At 42.0% G+C, this 4,886-nt stretch overlaps 1 non-coding gene across 1 annotated transcript; it reads right to left on the bottom strand.

Moving 5' to 3' along the window:
* Positions 1-223: 223 nt before the first annotated feature.
* Positions 224-330, bottom strand: LOC112725212 (small nucleolar RNA R71). Its single transcript, XR_003164335.1, has one exon. It is a non-coding gene; the product is annotated as a small nucleolar RNA R71 (small nucleolar RNA).
* Between the last annotated feature and the right edge of the window lie 4,556 nt (positions 331-4,886).

The raw sequence follows: 4,886 nt of genomic DNA, 5'->3' as shown, positions 1-4,886 counted from the left end.
CCAAGAAGATCCCAATCAACATCTCACCATATTCCTGAGGATATGTGATACTGTAAAGTCTAATGGTGTTCATCCTGACACCTATAGACTACTTCTGTTTCCCTTCTCACTCAAGGACAAAGCATCTAAATGGATGGAATCCTTCCCGAAGGAGAGTTTAACAACCTGGGAAGATGTGGTGAACAAATTCTTGGCGAGATTCTATCCTCCTCAAAGAATCAACAGGTTGAGAGCTGAGGTACAAACCTTCAGGCAACAAGATGGTGAAACTCTCTATGAAGCATGGGAGAGGTTTAAGGACTTGAAAAGAATGTGCCCGCCAGATATGTTCAATGAATAGGTGCAGTTACACATTTTCGATGAAGGTCTTTCTTATGAATCAAAGAAGGCAGTAGACCACTCATCTGGGGGATCTCTGAAAAAAAAAAGAAGACCATTGAAGAAGCCATAGATGTCATTGAGACTGTAGCTGAGAATGACTACTTCTAGGTTCCTGAAAGAGGCAACACTAGAGGAGTGATGGAGCTAAACAACGTGGATGCACTACTGGCCCAAAACAAGATGATCACCAAGCAGCTGGCTGATCTTACCAAGAAGATGGAGAGGAACCAAGTAGTAGCAATCACCACCTCATCAGCAACCCAAGAAGGAGTGAATGTAGAAGCAGAAGGTGATCAGGAACAAGCCAACTACATTGGAAACTCACCTAGGCAGACCCATGATCCATACTCTAAAACTTATAATCCTGGTTGGAGAAACCACCCAAACTTTGGGTGGAAAAATCAACAAGATCAAGGCCAAGATCAGAGACGTCACAACCCCAACAACAATACGGCTTACCAACATTCCACACAGAGACTATATCAGCACCCACCTAACAACACATCTCAACATCCATACCAAAGCCAAAATGGCCCTTCTCATCCCTCAAATCTCAACTCACAATCATCCGAAGATAGACTCTCAAGGATTGAGACTCTACTTGAACGTATATGCAAAGAAGTTCAAGATAGAAAAATGTTCCGAGAGGAAGTGCGGTCCAATATGCAGAATCAAGATGCTGCCATCAAGAAACTTGAAACACAGATTGGCTACTTATTCAAGCAAATTTCCATCCATAACCTGTGCAGCAACACTGATCCAAACCCAAGAGAGGAATGTCAGGCTATCACCCTCAGAAGTGGGAAGGAGTTGAAGGAAGCTCCCAAGGAACCACAAGAGAGGAACTCGAATGAAAAGGAAGAAGAACGAGATGAAGTCCAAATTCCTACTCCCAGTTCACAGCGAAAAGGAGAAATACTGAAGCCAGACGTCCTAAAAGCTCCATACCCTCAGCAATTGAAAAAGAAGGAGGATGAAAACCAATTCTTAAGATTTTTGGAAATCTTCAAGAAACTACAAATTAACATACCCTTTGCTGAAGCAATAGAGCAAATGCCACTCTATGCCAAGTTTTTAAAGGAATTAATGACCAAGAAGAGAAGCTGGAAGAGCAATGAGACTGTGATACTAACCGAAGAATGTAGTGCCATCATTCAGCACAAACTGCCCTAGAAATTGAAGGATCCTGGAAGCTTCCAGATCCCTTGTATTAAAGGAAAAATCACAGTGGAGAAGGCTCTATGTGACTTAAGAGCCAGCATAAATCTGATGTCTGTAGCTATGATGAGAAAAATGAGGTTTGAGGAGGCCAAGCCAACAAAAATGGCCCTACAACTGGCAGACCGATCATTCAAGTTTCCTCATGGCATAGTAGAAGACTTGCTGGTGAAGGTAGGAGATTTTATCTTCCCAGCAGACTTTGTAGTGTTAGACATGAAGGAGAAAGTCAAGGCCTCCATCATCCTGGGAAGACCATTCTTGGCCACTGCTGGGGCTATCATTGATGTCCAAAAAGGTGAACTTACCCTGATATTACACAATGAGAAGATGACATTCAATGTGTTCAAGGCCATGAGCTACCCCCAAGAACCATTGGGAGAATGTATGAGGTTGGATTCACTGGAAGATGTAGTACAAGAGATTTTTGAAGAAGAAGAACTTGAAGGGTTAACAGAAGAGGAATCAGTATCTAGTGAAGAAGCTGTAACAGCGGAGATTCATGTTCAGGGTGCACCAAAGGAGGAGAATGAAAGAAAAGAAGCACCCAAACTTGAACTCAAAGCACTGCCACCCACTCTCAAATATGCATACTTAGGAGAGAATGAAAGTTACCTAGTGATCATAAACTCAGCCCTCAGCCAAGATCAAGAGGATGAACTACTCCAAGTATTGCGAAAGCATAAGGATGCCATTGGATGGACCCTCGCTGACCTGAAGGGAATCAGTTCGGCCATATGCATGCATAAGATACTATTGGAAGATGATGCCAAACCATCCATTCAACCCCAGAGGAGGCTGAATCCAGTCATGAAGGAAGTGGTACAGAAAGAAGTCATGAAGTTATGGCAGGGAGGGGTGATCTACCCGATCTCAGACAGCCCATGGGTCAGCCCCATCCAAGTGGTCCCCAAGAAAGGAGGAATCACTATAGTACCCAAAGAGAAGAACGAACTCATTCCTACAAGGACCGTCACAGGATGGCGGATGTGCATAGACTACAGAAAACTCAATGAAGCTACAAGAAAAGATCATTTCCTCATTCCTTTCATGGATCAGATACTGGAAAGACTTGCAGGATATGCATATTACTATTTTCTCGATGGTTATTCAGGATATAACCAAATAGTGGTTGATCCGAGAGACCAAGAGAAAACCTCATTCACTTGCCCATATGGAGTGTTTGCCTATAGGCGCATGCCATTTGGGCTATGTAACGCGCCTGCAACTTTCTAACCTTGCATGCTCTCTATTTTCTCAGACATGATAGAGAAATTCATTGAAGTCTTTATGGATGACTTTTCAGTATTCGAAGATTCCTTTCCTAATTGCCTAAATCACCTGGCCCTCGTATTAAAAAGATGTCAAGAGACCAACTTGGTCTTGAACTGGGAAAAATGTCACTTTATGGTGACAGGAGGAATAGTTCTTGGCCATAAGGTTTCTAACCAAGGCATTGAGGTAGACAGAGCTAAGGTGGAACTCCTTGAAAAATTACCCCCACCAAGTGATGTCAAGGCAATTAGGAGCTTTTTAGGGCATGCTGGCTTTTACAGAAGGTTTATTAAAGATTTTTCAAAGATAGGCAAGCCCTTAAGCAATCTCCTTGTATCTGATACACCATTCGTCTTTGATGAAAAATGCATGCTAGCATTTGAAAACTTGAAAAAGAGGCTGTCCTCTGCCCCTATCATTTCCCCACCTGATTGGAACTTACCATTTAAACTGATGTGTGATGCATCTGATTTTGCAGTTGGGGCAGTGTTAGGACAGAGGAAAGATAACTTGGTCCATGTGATATACTATGCCAGCAAAGTCCTCAATGACACTCAAAGAAATTATACCACTACTGAAAAGGAGTTGCTGGCAATAGTTTTTACATTTGACAAGTTTAGATCATACCTTATTGGGGCCAAAGTGATCATTTTCACAGATCACACAGCACTTAAATATTTGTTTGCCAAGCAAGAATCAAAACCAAGACTAATAAGATGGATCTTGTTGTTGCAGGAATTCAATATTGAAATTAGAGACAAGAAAAGAGTAGAGAATGATGACATGTCACCATGTCATGTTTTTCTATGCTTTTTCATTTGTTTTCAATAGGTTTTATGCACTTTCTTGAGCCATAAGCAAGCCAATTGGGTAGATTTTCATGTTTCCTTTGATTTAATCAACTATGTATGAATTAATGCAATTTCATGAGGTTTTATGCTATAATTGTCACATATTATGAAAGAATAAATATCTCATGATTTTGAGCATAGCTTTGATGTGTTTGGTTGATTAATGATAGGTGAAGAAAGCTTGGAGAAAGGTTGAAACAAGAAGGAATGGCTAGGAGGAAGAAAGGACAAAAAGTTTGAGCAAAAGTTTGCCTCAAACTTTTGTGCAAACTTTTGGGCAAAAAGCTGGAGCAAAAGTTAGCCTCAAACTTTTTGGCTAACTTTTGGGCAAAAAGCTGGAGCAAAAGTTAGCCTCAAACTTTTTGGCTAACTTTTGGCATCACAAATCAACACCCTGGAGAGCAAAAGTTTGCACCAACGTTAGCCCCTAACTTTTTGGCTAACGTTGGCGCATGAAAAACACACCCTGGAGAGCAAAAGTTTGCACCAACGTTAGCCTCTAACTTTTTGGCTAACGTTGGCGCCACAAGGCATGCAAGGGGTATACTTCCAACAAGAATAACTTGAGCTACAGAGCTCCAAATGAGGTGATTCAAAAAGCAATGGAAAGTAGGAATCGAGAGCTTTCCAAGCATATATGGCACTGCATGGTGGACACTAAAATTGAGGGAGAAAACTGCCCCGCAATGAGCATAAACGAACATGGTGGCAACCTGCAGTGAGGCCAACTGACCTCTGCACCTTCGACGGAGTATAACGCGAGCTGTAGAGCTCCAAATGATGTGCTCCTAACGGCATTGGAAAGTAGACATCCAGGGCTTTCCAACAATATATAATAGTATGGGGTGGACAATATGTTTGAGCCTCCAAAACTGGCGTTTTCGACCACGTTTGAGGCAAACTTTACCTCAAACGTTGGGCACCAAAGCCAGCAACCCTGTCCTCTTCAAATGAGCATAACTTGAGTTGTAGATGTCCAATTGAGGCGATTCTAATTGGGTTAGAAAGCTGACATTCAGAGCTTTCCAACCATATATAATAGTCTATAGTGGGCATAAAATTGGCAACGTTGACAAGAGGACAAAGTAGCGCCACATATATGTACTAGGGGGCCAACGTTGGAGCAAAAGTTTGACCCCAAACTTTTGCCCCAACGTTGGT

This window comes from Arachis hypogaea, chromosome 11 (assembly GCF_003086295.3).
Source record: "Arachis hypogaea cultivar Tifrunner chromosome 11, arahy.Tifrunner.gnm2.J5K5, whole genome shotgun sequence".
NCBI classification, from domain to species: Eukaryota; Viridiplantae; Streptophyta; class Magnoliopsida; order Fabales; family Fabaceae; genus Arachis; species Arachis hypogaea.
The sequence above is the reverse complement of the archived record's forward strand: the minus strand, read 5'-3'. Positions and strand labels throughout refer to the sequence as shown.